At 43.4% G+C, this 27891-nt stretch overlaps 1 protein-coding gene across 3 annotated transcripts in view; it reads left to right on the forward strand.

Annotated features, from left to right (window-relative positions):
* The window catches only part of DDX47 (DEAD-box helicase 47), a 612119-nt gene that overhangs the window by 325955 nt on the left and 258273 nt on the right, over window positions 1-27891 (forward strand). The window lies entirely within an intron of this gene.

The raw sequence follows: 27891 nt of genomic DNA on the forward strand, positions 1-27891 counted from the left end.
TGTAATAGATCCATGGGTTTGGGATGGCAAGGACTCCGCTGTCTTTGGGAAATTGTAGATGTTTCAGCTTAATTCTGGGGGGACGGGCACCCCAAAGTAACAACCGGGACAGGTAATCACCCAAAACTATTTTACGGGACTACCACAGGGAATTAGGAAGAACATATAGGAGTTGGGTCATGAGTATCATTTTAATTTGGTTATATTTCTCCATTGGGGATATTTTGAGATGATTCCAGATGTTTATTTTGTCTCTAAATTTGGCCATTGGGATAGTTAAGACGGCAGTACTCAGTGATGGTAGGGAATATTTGAATGGGCAAATATCTGAAAGTCACTAATGGGATAGAACGGGATAGATTCTGCTTGTCCGGGAGCGCTGTCCAGCAACATTAAGACTGACTTATGCCGCATACACACGATCAAACTATCCGTCGGAAAAGTCCAGCGGACTCAAGTCCGCCAGACAATCTGCCCGTGTGTGGACTCCGGTGGACTTTTTTTTTTTTTTTTTTTTACCCAAAAGTTTGGCAGACTTGGAAAGTAGTTTTGACTCAAAATTTGTCCGCCAGACTCGCAGTCCGCCGGACAATAGGGCCGTGTGTGTTCTAGTCCGACGTACTTTTGAAATGAACGGACTTTTGCTGCACGGTGACAGAAGACCGGGCCACCACCAGTAAAAGAGCTGGAAGAAGGAGCGGAGGCCTAGCAAGAAGAACCGAAGAGGGGGACAAGACCCCCTAAGTCGGAAGAAGACTCCCGGGCGGCGGCGAAGAAGAATGCCGGGCTCCTCCGCTAGTAAAAGAGCTAGCAGAAGATAGTGGAGTGGTCCGGTGAGAAGACCCCCCAAGACAGAAGAAGACCCCCGGAGCTGTGCAATAAATAATTTTTAACCCTTGTTGTGTTTTATTTACATTTTTTTCACAGGTGAATGTGTAGGTTGAAATTGTACCCCATACTCATTAACATAGTTTGGGGGGCCGGTATCCGGGGGCCCCCTTATTAAAGCAGGCTCCTGGATTTCAAACGCCGAGATTATGGGCATGACACTAGTCGGGGATGAGGATGTGTCTCCTACGAATGGCAGCATATCATCGGCGTAGAGCATGATGTTATGTAGCTCTCCATACTGAAACCCGGTAATATGCGAACTATTACATACTAAAGTGGCCAGGGGTTTAATCGCTATGGCAAAGAGCAGGGGTGACAGGGGAAAGCACTGCCTGGTTCCCCTTCCCAGTGTGAACGCTGGTGAAACTCAATCAGGTATTCTAATCACTGCTAGTGGCAAAACCAACCTGCTTTTTAAGGAGTCTGCTATGAACACTAAAGATTTTTTCCCTCTGTCATACATAGGAGTTTAGAAGCTTGGGATGTGTATTGGGAGAGTGCAAAAGAAATTGAATAGTTGAGTACATTCATCTTGATTGAACACTAATCTACTAGCTGAGTACTGTAGGCATGGACCATAAGGTTTCTTCTTGGATAGAAAACTGGTTACGGGGTTGTGTCCAAAGGGTTGTAATAAATAACGCATGCTCAGAATGTTCTAGAGTGGTTAGTGGGGTACCCCAAGGCTCTGTCCTGGAACCAATTGTGTTTAATTTTATGTAAATGATATAGAGGGTGGGATAAATAGCTCAATCTCAATGTTTGCTGATGACCTAAAAATATGCAGGGCAATATCACAGCAGGATATAGAAACTCTAAAAGAGGACCTGAATAAATTAGTGGAGTAGGCATGGCAAATTAAGTTTAACATTGAAAAATGTAAGGTAATGCACTTGGGGGATAAAAATATAAACGCAAGTTACTCATTAGGGGGAGAATTCCTAGGGGATTCCAGGATGGAGAAGGGTCTAGAGGTACTAGTAGAAGACAGACTGAGCAATAGCATTGTAGTGTCAAGCTGCAGCTACCAAAGCCAGCAGAATATTAGCATGCATTAAAAAGGTAATTTATGCCAGAGATAAAATGATTATTCTGCCAATTTATAAGTCTCTGGTTCGGACGCATCTAGAGTATTCCGTCCAAGTTCTGGTCACCAATCTTCATAAGGGATGTGATGGGAAGAGTCCAGAGAAGGGCAACTGAATTAATATGGGAACTGGAGGACCTTAAAGCGGTTGTATGCCCAAAAAAATAAAAACCTGTAAGGCAAAGGCATAATGAGCTAGTTTGTGTACACTAGCTCATTATGAAATACTTAGAACGAACCTACCACAGGGCCGACAGGTCACCGCTGAGGAAGCTGACATGTTGCCTCAGCGATTCTTTCGGGCTTGCGGCTCCGGCGCAGGGAGTGACCACCCAGGCCCTGATGAAGTCACGTGATTGTGACAACACACGTAGGGATGTAGAGGCACTGGAAGTGACACAGGCGAGCTCGGCCTTCATGGTTTGATTTTGAATTGAATTTTTCTTTGTGAATGCTAGTGCCTAGTTTCCCCCGATTTTTATTTAAATAAACCAAGTCATTTCAAAACATACTACACTATCTTGGAATCCCTCTCTTCTTCCCCTTGCCATTATATACTTGCCTGAATTGCGGGAGTTACACATTCATACGTGAAAAGATACGTGGCACTAGATCAAAAAGTGTAATGTTTGTGCAGAATCACTCATACCCTTTCTCTTGATGCATGCTGGGGGAGGGTCTGTACTAGGAAGTCAAGCACAGTGTGTGGGACTGGGAATCAGCAGCATGATACTTAGAGGGAGGCCTGTTGTATTATGACTTCTTCATGTAAGAATGTACATCGCTTTCTGAGTGAATAAACCCTTTCCTGGTTAAGAAGTGCATCCAGCCTGTGTGTAACTTGCTGAGCGGTTACTGCCAGCATTGCTAGAAACGCCCTGAGAGACCCCGTGTCGAAGGGACATAACAGAAAGGAGCAGATTTCCATTCCTACATTTGAAATACACAAGCATATAAGTTTTTTTTTGATCACTGCCAAGAACTATCTGTGATTAATATACACATGCTGTTATTCCACAGCCTTGAGGTAAGAGGCCATCCATCAACTTAGTGCACAGCACAGAAGGGTGTCACCAGTAAAGAAAAGTACACTGCACTTTATACTGTTTTCTTGCACAGAAGAAAGACACTTTATTCTTGTTGCACGGAGCACTTTTTTATTACCTTTCGGAGGACTGTGAATCACTTTTCAGAGGAATTTATTAGTTTTATTTATATTTTTTATCTCTCATGAATTTAGATTTCCAATATTAGCTTTTCATCAGTCATTTATTTTATATGTTTGGCACTTAGTGTTACCAACCGCCCGTACATTTACGGGCCGCCCTTAAAAACGAGGTGTTTTTTCCGGTACCCATGAAAGCCTGTAGTAAGGGTAAAGTGCCAGTCTAAATGGCAATTGGCTTGGGTCAGAACTGCGAATGCGCAATTCCGGAAATCCCAGGGAAGTTCCGATCTTGAGCTGCCAAGTGAGTTTCCTGCAGAGCCTCTGTCCAGCCCACCACTGTTGTGGCCCACGCAGCCAATAATATCAGTGCATTTTTCCCCGCCAACCTTGAATCTATATCAAAAAGCAGGAGGCGGAGCTGAGCGAGCAGACTGAGAGGAGCCTCATGGACTGGAGAGCAGAGATCTGAGCGGCGGGTTGGGGAGAGGAGATGTCATGCAGTGCAGGAGACTCCGGTTTCTAGAGTCGATGGACTGTCACTGGATACTATTACTGGACTAGGAGGTGATGGTGGTGGGGGCTGGTGGTGACAGGAGGAGCTGGCGGCAAAAGGAGAAACTGGCAGTGACAGGAGGAGCTGGTGGTGGCAGGAGCTGGTGGTGGCAGGAGCTGGTGGTGGCAGAATAGGTGGCGATGGTGAAAATTTTGTTGGATTAGATTTATATTGAAAATAACAGAAATAATATCTACCCTAAATAGCATTGCTATTCAGATAGTGTACTTTGTAGTCTAACTACTGAAATTTGTACTTAAGACTGTGATTTTGTAACTTTGTAAAATCCCAGTAAATATTTGGCTTTGCCGGTAAATTTTGGGTGTTGTGACAGTAAATTTCAGTCTGGTAGGTTGGCAACACTGGGCACTTATTGATATTTACTTGACTATTAGCCATTGTTTACCTGGTTTATTAGGTGTTTTCACATCATGCCATTTTTAGTCAGAGTCTATTTTTCTTGCGGTTATGGTATAACCTCCCAGTGCTTTGCAATAGTTTTTATATTTTAGTTTTTCAATGCAGCGCAGGAATACTCACTTGATATTTCACATAAACCAATAAGGCAACTCACTGTACATACCAAAAATATTAATGTTTTATTATAGCTATATAAAGACAAAAATTAGAACCAAAATTTAAATCCGTATCAGACAATGACATACTGTAAAAACACCATGACCACCTCTTGTGAACAGAATATACCACAGTATCAAAAACAATATTTATGATGTATGGTAGAGTGCCCTGGGCTCAATGGGCCCCTTTTGGGGGAAATTATGTAAATAGATATATGCAAGACACCAAGGTATATAGCTAGTGATTCTGTGAAAAGGGGCTGTTCATAAAGGATCTTTGTTGGTTGAAAAATTGTAAACGTAGTCTACGGATCCAATGAATGCCCAAGGGAAGTGAACACAGTCCAAGCTATAAGCAACATAATGGGATGATGATACGGTAGCATAGCTAGGTATAATGATGGGTATAACAGTGGTTCAGAGGAGGGATTGGGATTAAGGGTTGTAAAGCGTTAAATAGACGATATCAGAGGTTTGCTGTAAACCACTCTGTATCCAGAACGGCTTCCCTCACACTATATTTGATACTGACAAAATCACATTGTGCAATGGAGCTAAGAATTACAGTCCTGTAGTGACCAATTGTAATCCATGATAGAAATGCACAAGAGACGAATGATCAGTTCCAAATCCAAATGTTTGTGTGTATAATTATCAGATCCCATAGAGCATTGTTGTTCTTGAATGGGTAAGAATCTTCCTTCAACAGGATATGCCATTCCTTGGGTGTCCATATTAATGAGTGGTCAAAAGCAAAAGGTGGTCAGTGGTATAGCCTTACTGGTTTTGCTGGCCTCTTCCAGCTGCTTCAGAGGCAAGATTGAATGTGGACCTTTTGCCGTGTGCCCTCAAGCGCGCCGAACCCGTAGAGGCCTCACTACCTCAACCACTGGGTGATGCCATCCCGCATCCCACACGGCAGCGCAAGCGCACTGGATGTTGCTACCTATAGAGTTATATAAATTGAGCATTAGTGAGATTAATGTTGCTTTCCACCAGAGGGAGTCAAATCTCATGTGACATATTTATAAGGCCCAGCAAGTTCGGAAACAGCAACAGGGAGCTGCAGGACCCACTCCTCAATTCAAGCACCATGTTGAATGAAAATAGAAAATATTCATCTATAAAATAAAGAACAAAAAACTTAATATGTACAGTGAGTTGAGAAAAAGGGGGGGGGGGGGGAAAGCCACAATCATTTTAAAAAAGTGACAAAACTCAAACTGTAAATTGAGCCAGGGGCCTTGGTGGCCTCCAACTCCCAAATCCAACGGGTTTGGGGGATTATTTTAAGCACTCAACACTTGAGACAAACAGGGGTCCCTATCATGTTGTAAACATGCATGTCTAGCCAATAGGGGCCTTCAGATGGTAAGTCTTGATCTCAGATGTTCTTGGAACCGTTTACGAACCGGTCTAATAGTCTTCCCCACGTAAAATGAATTGCAAGAACACCTAATTAAACTACTCCCAAAGTGCCACAATTGGCCTTCTGTCTACATTTTAAGAGTCTCCATATGGGTAACTCCAAAGAGTCACCCTCTATTGTGTAGGGGCAAAACTAGCAGCTCCCACAAGTCATATCCGTGCATACAGAGTAACGGGGGGGGGGGGGGGGATTTCCTAGTGATGTCACTGTGTATCAGAAGGTCACTAAGTGAGCGTGCCCTTATGTATACTCATTTTAGGTCCCTAGAGACAAATTTATTGACAGAGGTGTCCTTCCTTAGAAGGTGCCAATGTGCTGAGCAAATGTCTCTGGTCTTATTTACCTTCTGGGTATACTGTTAGTCTAGTGGGGCCCACCTTCTTATCCTGTTCCTCGCTACATTTTAAAGATAAGGGAATCTCTATTGCCCTTTAGCTCTGCTGTACGCCTTAGTGAGCCGTTTCTTATTGTGGCCCCTTAAATGGTATACCTTGGCTTCCTTCTCAAAATTATGATCGTCCGTACAATTGTGATGGGCCCTTAGGTATTGGCAAACAGTTATGTTTTGAATTAATGTTTTTGCATATCATAACCTATTGGCTGCGGTTGCTTTTCCATATATAGTTTTTGTTTTTAATACGTCCATCTTCATCTAGGGATAGTGTTCAATCCAAAAATGTGACCTTTTCTCTATGGAAATCACATGTGAAACCCAAATTATAAGGATTATCACCCAGATTCCTCAAATGATTTCAATTCTTTCTCAGTACCTGACCCAAAAATTAGGACATCTTCAAAGTACCTATATCAGGATCGAATCCTGGATAGGCACACCATTGACACCCCCTCTCCATCAAAGAGATGACTCTCCCAGTCACCCAATTAGATGTTGGCATAAGTTGGGGCACGTTTCATTCTCATGGCTGTGCCTGGGACCTGACAGAAATGCCTACTGACAAAATAAAATTTCCCAAAACAGTCTTTTAGGACAGGCACCATAGAGAGACCCTAGCTCCTCCCTTCTTATGAAACACTGCCTTCAATCTTAAGATTTAAGCCTCATCTTCCTGCTGGTCCTTCAGTTATGGTGTTTCCTCCGGCGGGGAGACACCGCTAAGGAACCGAAGCCTGGTTAGCTGGGGAGTCTGAGGCTGCATTTTTTTTTTTTTACCTGGAAGGAGACGGGTCTCTCAATGGTGTTCCTGGGCAGTTCGGTGGCGAGGGAGCCTGCTTAGAGTGAGATTGTCAGCCGCTGCGTGCCCCAGCTACCCTTAGGGAAGGTGTATATCTGAGGAGGCCTGCCTTTGCAGCGGCTAGCGTGGCGGGAGGAGGCGCCTAGTTCCCCCTGTGTTTACAGGCGGTGTTGGAGCAGAGGCCGGACCGGATTACGGGCAACGTCACTTCCGGTGGGGGTGGGCTTCCTCCCTGCATCCGCGTCTTCCGGTTCCAGACGCGCCAATTTAAAAGGGACCGTGCGCTTGGCTGGTGGGGCCTCTGTTTTTGCGCTGTACAGACAGCGTTCGGAGGCAGGTTGTGACCATTCATCCTCGGCGGGACATGTCGGAAGCAGAGGCTTCAAGAACAGCCCTGGGAGACAGCACCAGCCACTCTAAGGTAAGGGGAACCCTGGGGTGGTGTTCCCTTGCCTGGTGTCGGTAGCTCCACCGGTTTACTCCCTCCCTGGTGGTTGGGGGGGAAGTGGAGTTCATCTGGGACCCTGGTGGTGGTTTGTCCTGGGGGGGCACTCCTGGTGGTCCTCTTGTTAGTGCTGGTGACTTGTAGCTTATGCTGCCAGAACAGGGGGTGGACCTGGCGGCATCTTTGAGGGAGCTTTCAAGCACCTTTCGTTCATTTAAGGTGATCGTTTCCAGCTTTCAGTTACCTCAGCCCCAGAGTAACCTTCCACCAGCATAATAGAATGGTTATTGTCCCTGCTTGTGGGGAAAAGCCGGAGGGCTCCAGAGAAGAATCAAGACAGTGCTGCTTCAGATTCCCAGGGGGAATCAGATGAGGAGGGTTTGGATGGGGAATCCTAAAGGTCCTTGCGGTATAAACGTTCTCTTGATGAAGTGGAGGATCTCTTTGGAGCCATACATACCACTTTAGGTATTCAATAGGAAAGGAATTCCTTGTCACTTCACGATCAGATGTAGAAGGGCTTGAGGAAACCGAAGAAGAGGGTGTTCCCGGTTCATGAGGTCCTGATCGATACCATCAAGAAGGAATGCAGTATCCTGAGAGGAAACTTTTTTTTCTCTAGAGCATTGAAACTGAGGTTTCCTTTTGCGGAAGAGGAGACTCTTGTATGGAACAATTCTCCTAGGCTAGACGTGGCCTTTTCTCAGGTGTCTAGACATACTGATCTGGCCTTTGAGGACATGGGGGTACTGTCAGACCCCATGGATCAAAGGATGGATTCACTTTTGGAAAAAATTGGGACTTGTCTCAGGGAAATCTGAAGCCAGTCCTCTCAGCCACTGTGGTAGCCCGTAATATGGAATATTGTCTCACACAGATTAAAGTGGAAGTAAACCCATCGATATAAATAGTTAAAAAATAAAAATAACGAATCACATGTGCAGCACCATGGCAGTTAACGATTAAACAGAGTCAAAGATGGCAGCTGCCTTGGCTGAAAACGATAGGGGAGTTTACTTCCACTTTAAGGCACACGTTGAAGCAGGAACAGCAAAGGAAACTATTGTGTTCTTCTCCCATGTTGCTCAAGGGAGTAGCTTATATTGCAGATGCTTTGGCAGAATTTGTCCTTGTGTCTGCAAGATCCACGGCCCTGATCAATTCAGCAAGGAGAGCCTTATGGCTGAAAACATGGCAGGGAGATAGTGCGTCCAAAATCAAACTTTGTGGGATTCCTCTCACAGGTGATTTGTTATTTGGACCAAGCTTGGAGGTCGTCCTGGTTCAGACGGCCGATAAGAAAAAGGCCTTTCCTATTAGAAGAAAATATGGGGAGCAGGCTAAAAAAAAGGCTCGCCCTAAGAAGAATTCGGAAGCCCCAAAAACCAAAAGACAGAAGAAATCTTGGGGGCTGAAGGGCAAAGGAAGTGGGGGAGCGATTTTCGTCCTCCTGAACAGCCCAAAAAGACCCAATGACAGGGTCACGGTGGGAGGAAGGTTGGGGGCTTTCCTCCCACAATGGGAAATGATCACCTCCAATCAGTTTGTGCTGGGGATCATAAGAAGAGGTTATCGGTTGGCGTTTTCAGATCCTCCCCCACTCAAACTTCTTGTCACCAAGATGCCAAATGTGCAGAAAAATCTGGTGCTTTTCTGTCCTTCCTACAAGAGTTGGAAGAACAGGAGGTGCTGGTACGGGTCTCAGTAGGCGAGATAGGCAGAGGCTTCTATTCCCACATCTTTTGTGGTCCACAAGCCTTCGGGAAAATTTAGGCTCATGCTGAATCTAAAGCCTCTGAATGTCCCAGTCACTTACAGGAGATTCAGATGGATTCGGTGTACTTGGTGAAGGCACTTCCACCAAATTGTTTCAAGTCATCAGTAGATTTGAAAGATGCATATCTGCACAATTTCAATACATCTTGTCCCCTGTGGTGTCACATATCTGTCCATCCCAAACTTCTTCATTACTGCAGTGTTGTGTGGATATGTAATGTGGGGGACCATGGGTGTAGAGTAGGGGGGCGTGGAGTTGTTTACATCTATCAATATGGTTGATTGAGGGAGTCCACTGCCTGCCCCTCCCCCTTTGGGGCCTGCTGGTTCTCCCACCCCATTTTTTTGGGATATGTGCATCTTTTACTGGTTCACCCCAATCCACCCCATCCTCTGACTGGGATGTATAGGTGCTATCCAGATCTTCAATAGCTCTAATCTTTTGAGCTACAGTTGCAATAAAAAGTATGTGAACCCTTTTGGAATGATTTGAATTTCTGCACAAATTGGTCATATGTGATCTGATCTTCATCTAAGTCACAACAATAGACAGTTTGCTTAAACTAATAAAACGCAAAGGATTAAATGTTACTATGTTTTTATGGAACACACCATATAAACATTCACAGTGCAGGTGGGAAAAGTATGTGAAGTGAAACGTGAGTCCAGATATTCCATTGGTATAAACTATGTATAGCCTTCCGTTCACAGCCAGAAATTATTATAGAAAACGGTGGATACCCTTACCGAAAGTGATGGACACAAACTACTGTATAGTAAATGTGTCATGCAGGCTTGTGTGCGTCACGCACGATTTGCGTACATCAGATCATGGATCACCGACCGAGTAGTCACTGCCCACTTCAGGATCGCTACATCTCAGATCTCCAGGGGTTCTCGACTGTCTCTCGGAAGTTCCAGTAGGCTAGAAGCTCGGAGCGGGCTCACCATAAACAAAAAGTAAGGACACAATGCCTCTCATAGTGAAATTCCACCATTGAAGATTTTATTTGAAAAAATTCCAAATGACATAAAAATTACATAAAATTATCCAAAAAATCACGTGATCCGAATAAAAGATAAAAAAGCAATATGGGGAGCAGGAAACGCTAGCCCCTATTTACTATACAGTAGTTTGTGTCCATCACTTTCGGTAAGGGTATCCACCGTTTTCTATAATAACTTCTGGCTGTGAACGGAAGGCTATACATAGTTTATACCAACAGAATATCTGGACTCGCGTTTCACGTTATTTTGTCATAGTTGGACTTTTCTATGTTTATACTGGTATTTTAGCACAAATTTTTTTGCATTCTTCATGGGATCACACATCATGTGATATGTGTGCCGTCTTTTCAAATCTTTCACTACCAGATTATTTGGTGATTTTTATCTAAATTTTGGTTGCATTGTTATGATTTGTTATTTTGACTTGGTTTGTTTGTTAGCTGCTGTTTTGTGTTACATCACAATTTTTTGTCACTCATTTAGGGAGCGCAGTGTTTCCCCCTCTTTTTGATTTGCAAAAGTATGTGAAGCCCTAGACTAACGAGATCTCCAAGAGCTAACTGGAGTGAGGTGTCAGCCAACAGAGGTCCAATCAATGAGATGAGATGGCATTGGTTACAGCTGCCCTATAAAAAACACACCAGTTCTGGGTTTGCTTTTGACAATAAGCATTGCCTGATGTTAATGATGCCTTGCACAAAAAAGCTCTCGGAAGACCTACGATTAATAATTGTTGACTTGCATAAAGCTGGAGCGGGTTATAAAAGTATCTCCAAAAGCCTTGCTGTTCATCAGTCCATGGTAGAACAAATTATCTATAAATGTAGCAAGTTCAGCGCTGCTGATACTCTGCCTAGGAGTGGGCATCCTGTAAAGGTGACTGCAAGAGCACAGCGCAGACTGCTCAGTGAGGTGAAGAAGAATCCTAGAGTGTCAGATAAAGACTTTCAAAAGTCTCTTGCATATGCTAACATCCCTGTTAGCGACTCTATGATATGTAAAACACTAAACAAGAATGGATTTCATGGGAGGATACCACAGAGGAAACTGCTTTCCAAAAAAAAAAAATTGCTGCATGTTTACAGTTAGCACAAGAGCACCTGGATGTTCCACAGCAGTACTGGCAAAATATTCATTGGACAGATGAAACCAAAGTTGAGTTGTTTGGAAGAAACACACAACACTATGTGTGGAGAAAAAGAGGCACAGCACACCAACATCAAAACATCATCCCAACTGTGAAGTATGGTGGTGGGGGCATCATGGTTTGGGGCTGCATTGCTGCATCAGGGCCTGGACGGATTGCTATCTTCGATGGAAAAATGAATTCCCAAGTTTATCAAGACATTTTGCAGGAGAACTTAAGGCCAACTGTCCACCAGCTGAAGCTCAACAGAAGATTGGTGTTGCAACAGAACAACCCAAAGAATATAAATAAATCAACAGACTAGCTTAAACAGAAGAAAATACGCCTTATGAAGTGACCCAGTCAGAGTCGTGACCTCAACCCGATTGAGATGCTGTGGCATGACCTCAAGAAAGCGATTCACACCAGACATCCCAAGAATATTGCTGAACTGAAACGGCTCTGTAAAGAGGAATGGTCAAGAATTAAGCCTGACCATTGTGCACGTCTGATCTGCAACTACAGGAAACGGTTGGTTGAAGTTATTGCTGCCAAAGGAGGTTCAACCAGTTATTAAATCCAAGGGTTCACATGCTTTATCCACCTGCACTGTGAATGTTTACATGGTGTGCTCAGTAAAAACATAGTAACATTTAATTCTGTGTGTTTAGTTTAAGCAGACTGTGATTGTCTATTGACTTAGATGAAGATCAGATCACATTTTATGACCAATTTGTGCAGAAATCCATATAATTCCAAAAGGGTTCAAGTACTTTTTATTCTAACTGTACTTTAACCCCTTCCTTTTCCTCTACCCCTACATGGTGGTAGCTCACATCCTCCACCACATGGGGGTTCAGATTTTGGACTCACTACTCTGTTCTAATTCCTGCAAAAGTTTCCTGGTTTGTTGGTGTTGTAAGTAAGATTCTACTTATAGGCCTTATTGGTAGTATAAGCAAATCTATCTCTCTAGTTTCAAGATATTACTGTTAACTATTTCCTTGTTGATTTGTTCAATAGAGACACAGATATATTTTTTTTCTTTTGTATACATGTTGGTCTCTGTCTGAAAGGAGTAAGAGAATCCAAAGTTTCCTGTATGTCCTTTTTGATTTGGAGTAGTTGTTCATAGAAATCAACCAATAGGACAATGCTATTTCTTATACATTGTTGTAAGTTATTCTCCCATTTTCTTTTGAAATCACTACTGCTCTACCTAATCTTAGCGGGTAGATACTTCCCTGAATAGGTTTCCAAAAAAAAGTATATCCTAGATTTCCTTTCATAGAGATCTTTCAATTTTAATAGCAGTCTATTTTATTCCCTCTCTTGTAAACCATTCTTGGAACCTCCCTCACTCTGCACTTCAATTTACTGAACATCTCCAAAAATTAGGGATCCATAGCTGAAGTGGCAAAAAATAACATAAACAGACAAGTGTTTTTTCTCCACTTATAAAAATGTGACAATCCTCCTTAGAATATACAGCAAAACCTCAACTCGCAGATTGCAACGAGGGTCCTAAAACAAGGACGGAGTCCTCAAAAATCAGAGTAAACACTAAAGATAAAGGAGCCTTCAAGGCGCTGCGTAATACAATTGTATAATTGCCCTACTAATTCTCAAAAATGGAAATGAAAAACGAGGAAAAGGAAATAAATATGGGATTGGAGCTCACGGTAAGACATTTCTGTAACTCAATGAGCAGCAATGATTCAGCTCAACCATCCCAATAACTATAAACCAATAATGCAACCACTGTACATACCAAAAATGTAAATGTTTTATTATATCTATATAAAGACAAAAATGAGAATCAACATTCTAATTGGTACCAAACAGACAATGACATGCATACTGTAAAAACAGTGACCACCACCTGTCGACATAATATAACCACAATATCAAAACCAATATTTATGATGTAAGGTATAGTGCTCCCAGGCTCAATGGGCCCCTATGGGGGAATTCATGTGAATAGATATATGCAAGACACCAAGGTATGTGGCTAGTGATCCTGTGAAAAGGGGCTGCAGATAGGCCAATTGTGGCACTTTTGGGGTAGATTATGTAATTGTGTAATTGCAACTAATTTTTCGTGGACCATTAGATCTGTTCTTAAATGGTTCCAAGAACACATCTATGTGATCTAGACTTGTGTTGAGCCAATGGGGCCTTCAGATGGGATGTGTTTTGCAAAAAAAAAAAAAAAAAAATGTAATTTTATTAATATATAAAAAAAAAATCCAAAAAAGAGAGAAAGTAAACAACCTCCCCACGCAAGGCGGATAAACATAGAAAAGACAGAACATCCAGTTAGGTCAACCTCAACTACGGATGGAAGCACTACAATCTAGTGGCCAAAACCTTTGTGAGAATTTTAAGATCTGCATTTAGGAGGGCTATTGGTCTATATGAGGAACAGCATATTTGATCCTTACCCGGTATGAGAACCACATAAGCATCCAACATGGAGGAAGGCAAGGTCCCACTCTCAAAGCAGTATAAAGTATAAGGTTTGTAATGTAGTACCTAGTGTATCAGAATATTGCCTATACCACTCCACCGTAAAACCATCCAGGCCTGGTTTTATTTTGGAGGAAATGGCAGCATGGTCGTTTTTATTTAAGAGTAATATCCTAATCTAACCAGGCCAGATCATCCTCCTCCAAATTTGGGACAGGAAGCCTCCATAGGTCTATTTAATCCTCCCTATCATAAGACAGTATAGTAGAATATAAATCAGAATAGTACTCAACAAAACATTGCATAATAGCCTCAGGGTATGTGAGCATGTTACACTAACCAGAGCCCTCTGGTTCACCACCAGCATGGCCAACAACTTGGCCTTTTTATTACCTTTTTAAAAAAGTGTTTGAGTCCTGTGAAGCAAAGTAGTGTTCGCAAGGTTTGTCAAATGAGGCAAACTGATGCTTAGCTCCCTCTAAGGATGCAAAAATGGCATTCCCAAGGGCAGCCGCATATTCCACCTCCAGCCCTACACTCCTCAGATTGCTACCTCTCCCTTTCTGTAGTTTTTTCTTTACGGATTGCCTTGATGGCAGATATATATTGTCCCATCACTACCGCCTTATGTCCCAAAGCACAGTGTCTGCAGCAGAGGAAAAATTATCATTGCAGAACTCAGACATAGGTGTTTTTACCTGTTGTGTTACCTGCTCCACCTGTATCCATCCAGGCGATACCTGCCATGCACTTCCTCCAGTTCTAGCCCCCAATGAAAGGGTTATTAATAAAGGATTATGATCTGACAATCCCCTTGCCAAATAAATGACAGCGTGTACTAGATTTAATCATCGGGGGATTAGCGAAGGCTGGATCAACTGCTGTTTTATGGGTGCGAGATTATCCGGAGTCGCCCTAACCCCCAGATTTTTCCAACACCACAACTTAGTAAGTTGGACAGCAAACACACAGGATAAAAATAATCAGTGGTGGAGAGCCTTAATGGATTAGTAAGCGCCTTTTGAACTGTGCAAGGGGCACTTTTGCTAAGCAAAATAGTCACCCCTCTGGTATAAGAGGAGTATGAGGCATGATATATTTTCTGTATCCATGGTTCTACGTAAGGAGAAGACCTTGCTCCCATCCAAATGGGTCTTTTGCAGGAGAACATGTGGTCTATCTGCCGTAAAATAAGCCTATCTGCTCTTTTTACTTCATCATTAAGGCCCCTTATATTCCATGACAGTACATTAACCAACATAACCACAATTTAAGGACCCCAGTAATATATGTACTCCGGAGATAATAAAAAACATAGTATGATGTAGTTGCATCGACTCCCCACAAGATGTAAACTAGAATAACTTGCCCTGCTGTAATGCCTAACAAAAAAGGGAAACATAAACCTGGTATTCAGCTTATACCCAAAACCCATAGTATCAGTCTCTGGACAAAGGCTAGCGTGTCAGTACTCAATGGTTATCTGCAGAAGTCCCTAAGTGGAAACATCCACCTGCAGATCAAAATATAAAAATAACAACAAAAAAAGTATAAAACTGTCCATGAGCTCATGCTTTGACTCCAGAACACAGGATGCGTCCTCCCACTCCGGTAGGCATTAAGGCTTCAGACATCTCTGATACACACGAACAGCAGCTGCGTCCAGCATAATAAAGAAGGTAGATAAGGAAGGTTAAACAAAATAATGTCATAAAAGGAATACAAATGGGCACAAATGTGGAAGGCTGATGGGTCAGGAACCTTGCCTGGCCGCATGTTCAGGCATCACAGCTACTGTAACAGAGTCGGCAGCAAGAAAACAAAGTTAAATGGTATCAAGCCAATCCGTGGCATCTGAGCATTCAAAAAGCTTTACAGTACCTTGGTATTCCACTCGCAATTTACTCGAATACAGCATGCTATATTTCAGACCTTTAAGCCTCAAACACTTATGAATTTCAGTGTAAGCAATGCATTTCCACAGCAAAATCAGGAAAAAGCATTATTTCGGTATTCACATATTGCAGCTCATCCCATTTGCATGCCTCTGTTAGGATCCGGTCTTGGTCCCTAAAAGTCAAGAACTGCACCAGGAAAGGTCTACTGGAGGGTGCTTGCCTGTGGCCACACGAGATGAGCCTTTTCCACCACATAAGTAGGGGAGTGGCAGCTGGAGTAGATCTTGAAAGAATTGCTTTACAAACTGAGCCGGATTATTTCTCTCAGCCTTTTCTGGAAGGTCCACCACTGATGTTGTGAAGCTGTCTGTTTTCTGCATCCTCCATTTTGTACACTATCGCACCCACCTGGGCCTGCAGTTCAACAGAATGTGTGGTTGAGGAGTCTTCCACCTCTGATGTTCGCCCCCTCTGCTTCTGTCAACCTGCCCCTGATTATGTCAAGATTATGATCCATTAAAGGTAGAAGGTGGAGAAGAAGCAGGCGATGAAGTCCCACCCATGGCAAGCTTACCTCCCTCTATTTTCTCTGCAGGCTTGTCAATGTACGTGGACCATGCCGGTTGCACTGGCAAGATGGTGACGGTCATGCACGCGGGTTTGTTCTTCTTGGACCGGGGAGTCTGTTGTGCTGGCACTGAATTTCGGGTTTGAATGGAGCCTGCTAGTCACCCGGATACAGGGATGAAAGATGAGGCACAGGGGTGATGGATTACCCAACGATGGAGTCGGATTAATCGGTATGCTGAGGAACTCAATGGAAACCTGTCCTGCCTCGTTCACATCCCAGCCAAGCCTACCCTAGACCTGTATGTTTACAACATGATGGGGATCCCCAGTGTCTCAAGTGTTGGGTTCTTGAAGCGATCCCCCAAGATAAAAAGGGGGGGGGGGGATTTTGATTAACTGGTCCTCAAACATGAAACCCATTGGATTTGGCAGTTGGAGGCAACTAAGGCCCCTGGGTTAAATTATAGTTTTTGAGTTTTTTGTTTCTTTTTCAAAATTATTGTGGCTTTGTTCTTCTTTTTTTTTTTTTTTTTCTTAACTTACTATACATATTAAGTTTTTTTTGTTTTATATATAATTTTTTTTCAATTTTCATTCAACATGGTGCTTGAATTGGGGAGTGGGTCCTGCCACTCTGTTGCTGTTTCCGGTCTTGCTGAGCCCCGGCTTGTTTGCTTGCTCCACGTGCAGAGCCCGCCAGGAAGTTGTCGCTGCGCTAATCACAGGCAGTGAAACTTTGCCCCGATGCGCGGCTGCAGAGATCGGGCAATGTCTCACTGCCTGTGATTAGCACTGGCGGGCTCTGCATGTGGTCCATGCAAACACGCCTGAGCTCATCCTTACTTATGAATGTCACGTGATTTGACATCCAGTGCGCTGCCGTGTGGGATTCAGGACGGTGTCGCCCAATGTTTGAGGTAGTGATGTCACTACACATATACCATTACTGTGAGCCCGCACGTGATATGCTGTGATGTGGGCAGGGCATGCTTGGAGGCACACCACTGTAGCCATTTTAAGCCTTGGGGATGCACATGGCGACAAAACTGCACTCAACCTTGCCTCTGAAGCAGCCAGCAGAGACTGGTTAAACTGGTCGGGCTATACATACTAACCACCTCTTGCTTTTGACCATTTATTCATATTGACACCCAAGGAACGGCATATCTTAAAGGAAGATTTTCTTACCCATTCAAAGATCATTATGCTCTATGGAATCTGATAAGTATACACATTTGGATTTAGAACTGATCATTTCTCTCGTTTATTTCTATCATGGATTACAACTGGTCCCTACAGGACCGGTACTGGTAGCTCTGTGATTTCATCTGTGGATCATAAATACAGTGCAAAGGAGGCAGTTAAGGATACAGAGTGGTTTACAGCAGACCTCTGATACCATCTATTCAACCCTTAATCCTAATCCTGATACCTTCTCTGGACCACTGTTGTAACCATGATTATACCTAGCAAACCTAGCTACGCTGCCCTATCATCATCCCATTGTATTGCTTATAGCTTGAACTGTGTCCACTTCCTTAAGCATTCATTGGATCTGTCGACTTTGTTTACAATGTTCATCCAACAAGAATCCAGCAGAGTTCTGAGCTCCTGGCAGAGACAGAATAGATGTTTTTTGTGATTACAATGGGGTTGGGATTTAATTGTTCTATTCTATTAATAGAAGAGAGTAAATGGTCAAGACATTGCATCCTCCTTTTTTTTCTTTTTTTTTTTTTTTAGCTTGTGAACTCATTTGTATTAACAAAAGTTTGTTGGATGTGTGTAGCTGAGGTTTTCGACTAAATATGTTCAATTGGGAGGGTGTCATGCTTGCACAAAAGAGTAAATGGTAGGACTTTAAATACCCCTCCAGTGATATGCAGATACATTCATTTATGGAAAAATAAAATATTTTATTTCTGACAAAATGTCTAAAAACATATTGTCATATTAATACCAAGAAAAACTGTCCACTGCAAATATGCATTGATATTGGTCAAAATAGAGAGTACTTTTTTTTTTTTTTTGCAGAAAACACTGCTTCCCCAGGACCTCTTGTCTATCATATAAGTGCACATGACCAAAGAAATATATTCTAAAGACAAAGGAAACCTATGTATAAGTTGCAAATCATCAAGAAACATAATTGAGTTTGTTTATAAGAGGAGGAACAATCAAAAAAAAAAAAAAAAATAAATAAAAAAAATAATATATATATATATATATATATATATATATATATATATATATTAGCAGAGCATCCCAAAGAGAGCTGGGAGAAGTCCTGTGCAGCACTAATCTGTTGGCACACCGCCTTGGTTTGCTGCTGTGCGATAGCGTTGGCTTGCTACTGTGCAACGTTGGATATCGTCAATTATTTTAGAATTTCCTCCATGGTTAGTCACTCTAGTTACTGGCCTTTTAAGTAGTAACTTAATACAGTTGCCCACATTCTACACCATATGTAACCTTGGGGACAGGTAACGGGTACAAAGCTCCCTGGGATGAGCAGACTTTCAGGCACAGATACCAAATCCAGGGAGGTAGTGACAAACAGTGCTGTGTTTATTTGTGTTATATACAAGTCTATATACAGGTGGTGTACAGTGTTCCAGGAAAACAAAATAGGAACAAAAACCTAGCCGTGTATCGGCTCTAACTACACAATATACACAGGTCCTAACTACTTGTCTCAGCAAACCTACTTGCTCGTCAGTTTTCCACATAAACTGCTTCACAGCTTTTGACCAACCTTTTGCTCTCACAGACCAGCGTTGTCTGTGTTTCCCAGGCAGAGAGCACAAGCTGCCTTCTCAGGTGAGCTTAAATTAGCCTGGGGAAGAGGACCAAGACCCGAACTGGACCATAGATCAGAGATCACTTAACGTATATGAGAGGAGCCTAGGAGATGTATCAACCCGAACAGGATTTTTCCAAGCTCTCTCTGGGACCTTATGATATATATGTGTATGTGTGTGTGTATATGTGTGTAATATATATATATATATATATATATATCTACCTTCTGTCCGCAATTATTTCATACATGTATAATATATATTTTTCAGCTGCCAAATTGTATACGAAGATATGGTAGTGGGAAACTATGTGGTGTTGGTAAATGTCTCTCTGGCCCGTGGGAGAGTGATCCTCCCCAGAGTGGAGCTCTACAGAGGATGTAAAAAATAAAGGAGCATATACATATGCTCCTTTATTTTACTCTCTATTCCTTTCCTCTGACACTTGCTCACCCTTCACATATTGATTTATCCATGTTATTGAGTTTGCTTCAGTTTTGCTTTTGTTTTTCACTCGCATGTAACCTTACAAACGGGCGCTCACAAGCCTATTAGTTTTTCCCCTATAAGGCAACATTTCACATTTTACATTACCCACAGGTCTCACTTCTATCTTAAGCCTACCTATTCACACCTGTTAAACCATAACTATGCTGCATTGTGTCATACACCCTCATCCATAAACCTCACACCCTTTAACACAATTTCTCACAACCTATAATCCAGCTATTGGTCTATGCTCCTTTTATTATACTGTATATTTTACATCCTCTGTAGAGCTCCACTCTGGGAATGATCACTCTCCTACAGACTGGCGAGACCTTTCGGTTTCCCAGTATCATATATTGGTATATAATTTGGCAGCTGAAAAATGTATATTATGCATGTGTGAAATCACTTTGGACAAAGGTAGAAAATAGTCTCCTTTTCTCTCCAACCCATGCTTCTCTTTGGGTATAGATACCATGTACTTTTCTAACTGATTATTATAAACAAACTCAATTGTGTTTCTTGATAATTTGTAACTTCACCACTTCAGCCTCGAAGGATTTGCCTCCTTCCTGAAAGGCCATTTTTTTGTGATACAGCACTGCGTCGCTTTAACTGACAATTGCACAGTCGTGCGACGTTGTGCCCTTTCTGCAAAATGCATCAACCTAAGCTCTCTATTTTGACCAATAGCCATGCATATTTGCAGTGGACAATGTTGTTATTAATATGACATTTGATATGAGTTTTTAGACATTTTATTGTCAAAAGTTTGGAACTCATTTGTATTAGGACTCATTTGTATTAGGACTGTATTAGCCTTGTGTACATTCCACAAAGTTGTAGATTCCTCTAATTGATACCCCCATTATGCTGCAAAAATTCTTTCAGCAGTTTATGAAGATTTTCAGCATAAGGGTGTGATCAAAGTACAGACGGGTTGATTCCCCAAATTTTAGGGATAGTAGAACGGAAGTTCACGTTGAGAGATATGCAGATGGGAGCATGATCTGACAAGGAGATGGTGGAGACAACAGAGCTGCTTGTATTTTGAAGTAGCTTTTTGTCCGCCAGAAATTGGTCAATGCGCAAATAGGAGTTTTGTGTCACTGAAAAGAAAGTATAATCGCGTTCCAGTGGGTGGTGACACCTCCAAACATCAGAGATCATTGGTGTTAATGAATTTAGAGATGGGAGATTGCAGCTTCGAGTGTGAAGAGGAAAAATCTAGCTGGTGATCAGGAACAATGTTAAAGCCCCTGCATTAGCCGAATATGACCTTTTTGGATGCAACTAGTTTGCTTTGAGTTTAATCAGGAAGTGCATTTGTCATGAATTGGGAGCATAGAGAGACCAATGTATGTGACAGTATCATTTGTGCGAACTAGAATGATATAGTGACTATTGGAATCTAGAATACAGTCCAGGAGATGAAAGGCAACTGTATTGCGTACGGCAGTAAGTACGCCTCCTTCTTTTTCTCTGAGCTGTTTGACATAAAAATATGGGTAAAGGTTTTGCGCGTGCGACGCAGAGCTGTCATGCTTTGGAAATATGCACACATGATGTCGCAGCCCTGCTTGAAGGCGTTTTTCAATAGTGAGGCCCGTTTGGCCAGGTGGTTTAAACCATTGGTGTTAGATGATTTTAAGTCCATGACAGTTGGGCTAGTGCTTGAGGAATTAGGTTGCCTTGAGATCTGAAGAATGACATCTGCCAGCACAGTTGACCTGAGATGAATTCCTACTTGTTGAACAGATGTGGTAGGTGATGCATTCCATGAAAACCGTGAAACCGAAAAAAGGAAAGAAAATCTTAAACTAAAGCTGAACAAGACAAAGACAGCGGCAGCATACGCAGTAACTATGCAAAGGGGTAAGAGTCCATAAGGCCAAGGCTGTGACACTGTATTGCATCATCTGGAGCCAAGGGTTAATATGGTTGAAGCTTGACATGAAGGAGACCCATTACAAAGATATCTGTTCTTGCGTTGCGGTTTGGGAGAGGTGTTGTGCCAGGAGGGCATCACCTTCCCTGGAGGCATATGTATAGAGCCTTGTGGTAGCGGCTCAGGTATGATGCCCCAGGTGTGAATGAGAGCCAAGCCTTTGCTAACGGTAGTAATATTATGTGACACCCCATTTCTTGCAATAGTAAGCATAGTGGGGTTACCCCATTTATAGGGGAATATTGTGATTGCGTCACTGTATCATGTTGTCTCCTTATTTCCAGGGTATATGTGGAAAGATCAGCATACATTTGGGTGTTTGCATATGGAGCTGGAAAGTGTCAGAGGTCTGGACTTCGCTAGGAGTTGCTCTTTAATGTGGAAAAAATGGATGCATGTAATATCATGCGGAATGTTTTCTGGTAGGTAAGGAGGCTTGGGCAGGCAATGCATGCGGTCTATAATCATATCTAAAGGAGTTGCTTCAGGTAGGAATGGAACTTAACATATCTTTGGCGTAACTCATTAAGTCACCTGTTTTTACTGATTCAGTAATCCTCCGCAGCTTTAAATTAATTTGGTTTTCACCCATCTTTAAGGTCTGCTATTTTTGCTTGTATCCGCTGCCTTACCTTACAACTTAACCACTTTAGGACCACCACATGTAATTATACGTCGGCACAATGGCACAGACAGGCACAAGCACGTACCCGTACGTGCCTGCCTTCCAGTGTGTGCGGGGTCCAATCGGACCCCCTCCCGCTGGCTGCGATCCGGCCATCCCCTCTCGATCGCTCCTGTCGAATGAGAAGCTTCCCCTGCCTGTGTAGTGTAAACACAGACAGGAGGAAGTGATGTCACTCTCCTCAGGGAGGTCTTTTTGACCAGACTGCGAGGAAAGAAGACTTCCTAGTAAGTGCACCAACACTACACTGACATGTAGGTACACATAGGCGCACTTTAACCCCCAGTCACCCCCTGATCACCCCCCCCCCCCCCCCCCGGTCACAGTGTCACTGATTGCAGTGATCATTTATTTACTGATCACTGCATTTAGTGTCAGTTGTAACTGTAAAAAGTTTCAGGGCAGTTAGTGTTAGGTCCAGGGTAGCCCCCTACCCCCCCTAATAAAGGTTTAACCCCCTGATTGCCCCTAGTTAACACTTTCACCCCCTTTTGCCAGTGTCAAAAAGCGATCGTTTTTCTTATCGCTGCATTAGTGTCACTGGTGCCGCTAGGTAGCTAGTTATTTTTTAGGTTCACCGCCAGGTTTTTATCGCGTTAGGTACCCCCATATACAACCTAATAAAGGTTTTAACCCCCTGATTGCCCCTGGAGTTAACACTTTCACCAGCGATCACCGTATAAGTGTCACTGGTGATGCTGGTTAGCTAGTTAGTTATTTCATTATTTAGGTTCCCTGTCAGGGTTTTATATAGCGTTCGCAACCCCCATATACTACCTAATAAAGGTTTTAACCCCCTGATTGCCCCTAGTTAACCCTTTCACTAGTGATCACAGTATAAGTGTTACGGGTGACTCTGGTTGGTTAGTTTGCTTATTGTAGCATCAGGGCACCCACCATTTATTACCCAATAAAGGTTTAACCTGGTGGGTGATATCAATTAGGTTTTAGGGTCAGATAGGGTCTGCGTCGCCCGAGGCAGCGCTAGGTTAGTGCCAGTACCGCTAACACCCACGCGCAAAGCATACACCACCTGTAGTGGTATAGAATCTGAACAGATCAATATCTGATCAGATCTATACTAGCGTCCCCAGCAGTTTAGGGTTCCAAAAAAACGCATTGTTAGCACCTGCGTTTTGCCCCTCCGCCCAGCCCACCCAGGTGCAGTATTGATCGATCACTGTCACAAAACACTAAACGCATAACTGCAGCGTTCGCAGAGTCAGGCCTGATCAGTTTTTTTTGGGTAGAGTTTTATATTTAAATCCTGAAGGCGGTGCTTGGTTTTCAGGGTCCCGTACGCGGCTAGGCTCCCAAAAAGTTCCCCACATGTGGTATCCCCGTGCTCGGGAGAAGCAGCAAAATGTATTTTGGGGTATAATTTCACATATGCCCATAGCATGTGTGAGCAATATATGATTTAGTGACAACTTTTTGCAAAAAAAAAAAAAAAGTTTGTAATATTCCCGTAACTTGTGGCAAAATATAAAATATTCCATGGACTCAACATGCCCCTCAGTAAATAGCTTGGAGTGTCTACTTTCAAAAATGGGGTCATTTGGGGGGGGGGGGGGGGGTTTGTGTTGGCATTTTATGGCCTTCGAAACTGTGATAGGTAGTTAGGCGTGAAATCAAAAATTTTCACTCTTAGAAATCCTGAAGGCAGTGATTGGTTTTCGGGGTACTGTATGCGGCTAGACTCCCAAAAAGTCCCACACATGTGGTATCCCCGTACTCAGGAGAAGCAGCAGAATATATTTTGGGGTGCAATTCCACTTATAACTATTGCATGTGTGAGCAATATATCAACTTTTTGTAACCTTTTTTTTTTTTTTTTTTTTTTCATTATTCAATCACTTGGAACAAAAAAAAAAAATTCAATGGGCTCAACATGCCTCTCAGCAATTTCCTTGGGGTGTCTACTTTCCAAAATTGGTTAATATGGAGGGGGTTTGTACTGCCCTGCCATTTTAGCACCTCAAGAAATGAGATAGGCAGTCATAAATTTAAAAGCTGTGTAAGTTCCAGAAAATGTACTCTAGTTTGTAGACGTTATAACTTTTGTGCAAACCAATAAATATACGCTTATTGACGTTTTTTTTTTTTTTTTTTTTTTTTTTACTAAAGACGTGGCTGAATAAATTTTGGCCTAAAGATATGACTAAAATTGAGTTTATTCGATTTTTCTTATATCAAAAAGTAGAAAATAATATTCTGTTTTTTTTTTCAAAATTTTCAGTATTTTTCCATTTATATCGTAAAAAAAAAAGTACAGAGGCAATCAAATGCCATCAAAAGAAAGCTCTATTTGTGGGAAGAAAGGACGCAAATTTCGTTTGCGTACAACATTGCATGACCGCGGAATTACCAGTTAAAGCGAAATTGTAAAACTAAATTGTAAAGCGAAATTGTAAAACAGACCTCTGGTCCTTAGGCTGATAATTGGTCCGGGGCATAAGTGGTTAAGTTGTCATTATGGGTGTCCACTAAATTGTTTACTGTAGTTATTTCCCCCATAGAATTCTCTATAGTTTACGCTCTCACCTAATGAGTGTATTTCAGAGGAGAACTTGTGAGTCAGGTTGGCAAAATCGTCATGTAATAAATTCTACACGGATAAGAGCATGTCTTTCAGCAGTGATTCCATAACTGGCTGATTTGGGGTAGGAATGGAGGCTTTTGAGGAGCAGTGGAGAGTGCATTGTGGATTCACTGGCAGCATGGCTCAGCTCATTCTCTTGCAGGCCATCATCCAGTCACATCCTAGCTTTAGCTGGGCTCTAGGCAATTATGGTTTGTTCGGTGAGGAGCCCTCACCATGGTTTCATTCAGCCCCAAGCTGTTCATCCGGTAAGTCTGTATAGTGCCCTGTAATCAGAGAAGAGGAGGCAGGGGCCGGAGCAGCAACAGCACCATCTTGGCCTCCTCGTGCAGGCTGAAAAAAATTAGGCTGCGATTTTCTAAGGGCACCCAATCGTCCTGTTATTTGGACATTGCCTCTGTGTTCCTGCATGAGCCAGGCAGGTGCGGAGGTGATGCAACCGTTAGTTGGATCCCTCAATTGTTGCTGGTAGCCCTGTTCGCTCCAGAACTTGACTCCTATGCTGCCATCCGGTGCACGTGCTGGCTACGCCCCCCATTTTTTTATTTTTTATTTTTTTTTACTTAACGAGAACAGGGCAGTGTGTCACGATAGTGAACAATGGACTGTGGAGGTGATCAGGATTTTTTTTACAGTATAATTGCTTATTACAGTGATTATCACTGTATAAGCAATCGGTTTTATGAATGGCATCCATTCTTGTGCCATCTTGTACAATTGTAAAACGGCTATCACATGGTATAGTCTGCTGTGTTTGGCCCTGTACCATGTGGTTACTGTAAACAGAGAGATTACAGTAGTACACTATGGCTTTCAATGAAAGCTGTACAACTACCATGTGATTTCAGTGAGAAGGAGGAACTGCCCTGAGAGAGAGTAGACCTGCCCTGTATGTTAAATCTCCTAGTTGGATCATTAAGGCAAGAGTGCCTTTTTTTAACAAGTATATTTTACTCAGTTAAATAAATACCAATTATACAGTGAGCACTGTTCCTTTTATGATTTCCCTGAGTTTGCCTAATTTTTTTCAAGCTTCAGTATCTTTACCACAATTGGAGGAGTGATGGCCTTTATCCTGGCTCAAGAGGGGTGTCTGCAAGTTCTTATTGCTGAAAAGTCATTTTCTTTCAGGTGTGAGTATTCCCATATGTGTTTTGGTGGGACTCGCAGGCTTACAAATATTAAAGTTAAAGTTTTGCCTAAGGGTCCTTTCACACGGACGATCCGTTCAGGTCCACCTGTCAGTTTTTCAGATGGATTTGAACCGATGCTCCATAGAGCTCTATGGAGCGCCGGATATCAGCGGTGACATGTCCGCTGGCATCCGAGCAGCTCCGATCCGAAAACGTGTGAAGGAGGTAAAAGCTATTTCTCTTATATTCACCAACCGACACAGCTCCTCTCTGTAACTAAATGATTTGTATAGCCTGCCATTAGGAGAACTAGGCAAAATTGTTACACAATACACAGAACTTTAATCCCGCCCCTGGGGGGGCGGACCCTGTGCTATCAACCCTTCTCACTGCTCCCAGCAGCTTCAGTTGTCATTTTGCCTAGTAAGGAGAATGACCTAGAAACCCTACCGGCCCTCTCGGTCCATGATTTTGCTGCAGGTTTGCTGCTTTTTGCGCAAGATAGAAGATCTCAGGATCTTTCATCAACTGCCGGCTGGGTGACAGGCTGGTTAATGACATCCTTGTAGTCTCCCCAGTCCGGTCATCGAGCGTGAGCAGGCCGCAGCTAAGGCTCGGCAGGCCACGACATGCCTCAGCTCCAGAGGTGGTCGGTCAGCTTTGATATTCTGGGGTATACATATGACCGGGCTACTGCTGTCTGGATCACAGTATACTAGGCCAACAGCTACCCTGTAACTGCACAGGAGTAGGTCTGAGATGGAATGTCTCCCAGCTCTTCAGGACTGGTAAGTACCGCTCTCCCTGCCTGGTGGGGTGAGCAGCTAGGCATTCCCAGGAGGTTCGATTCGGGGGCCACCTCACCTCCCTATCTTCTCTCCCAAGTCCCTATCACCCCTCCTTCCCCCATCTGAGGGGGATGGCTGCGGGCGGTATGTGTGGGTTTGCTGTTTTGTCACCTGTGGGGGCTCTGTGCGGCTGTTGTTGGTCCAGGTCTAGGGGGTCCCTAAAGGTGTTTGTGGAGGTTGTTCTGGCTATAAGCAGGCAGCACGTTTTTATTTTTTGTTCTGTCACTGCATGGCGCCTTCCGGCAGCCATCTTGGATGTGGGATAGCTGATATTCCCCTGGTGAGCTTCAGCAGCCATTTTCTTTAGGATTTCCTATTAGTTATGTTGGCGGCCATTTTCTTGAAGCCTGAGTGCTTTTTTTCGCCGCTGTTCTCATGTGGCAGCATTACATGTGCTCTCACTTGCTGTTTCCTGTGTCCACTGTGTGTACAGGATGCTGGATGGCTCTTTGCTGAACGCTGAAGCTAGCTCGGCAGAACATTTCACCACTGTTTATAGCTGCTGCTGCTGACAGTTTTCTCCTCTCTGCAACTGGGAACCTCCTAGGGACTACAGGCACTGCTTGTGGCTTTCACAGAACGCCCCAGGGTGGTGAGTCTAGCGCTTAATACCCCCCCTCGCAGCGGCAGCAGGAGGGTGGTATCTTCACTGTCCTAAGTCCCCTTGCAGTCATCCCCAGGCTAGGGTCAGCATGGCTTCAGAAACTGGTGTTTCTTCCCCCGAAATCCAGGCTATAGCAACCGGGTCACCTGCGGTTAGCACGGTGCGCATGGACACCCTGACGGCGGTCCTTGACTCCTATGTTGCTAAGATGGAGGCGGCACGTTGCAGAAAAGGTGCACGTAAGAGGCCCCTGCCCCCCCCCCCCCCCCCCCCGTCCTCTGGGGAGAGCTCTGATGCAGACTTGGGCTCTGCTGCAGCTGGAGACCCCTGCTCTGACCTATCAGAAATGGCTGACCAGGACAGTGAGGATGATTCCCCGTCTGGGTCCGGGCACGACAAGGCGCTTGTTGGAGCACTTATCACAGCTGTGCGTGATACCCTGAATATTCAGGAGCCAGCGGATTCCTCTGCTGATGTACCCGGTCCCTTTTGGGTCCCGCAAGCCAGCTCGTTCACCTAAGGTGTTCCCGTATTTGACTTATTTTGACAAATTCATCTACAGGGAATGGGGTCGCCTGCAGTGGATCTTT

Source organism: Lithobates pipiens, unplaced genomic scaffold (assembly GCF_037356315.1).
Source record: "Lithobates pipiens isolate NorthernLeopardFrog02 unplaced genomic scaffold, aLitPip1_a1.2 Scaffold_23, whole genome shotgun sequence".
Taxonomy (NCBI): Eukaryota; Metazoa; Chordata; class Amphibia; order Anura; family Ranidae; genus Lithobates; species Lithobates pipiens.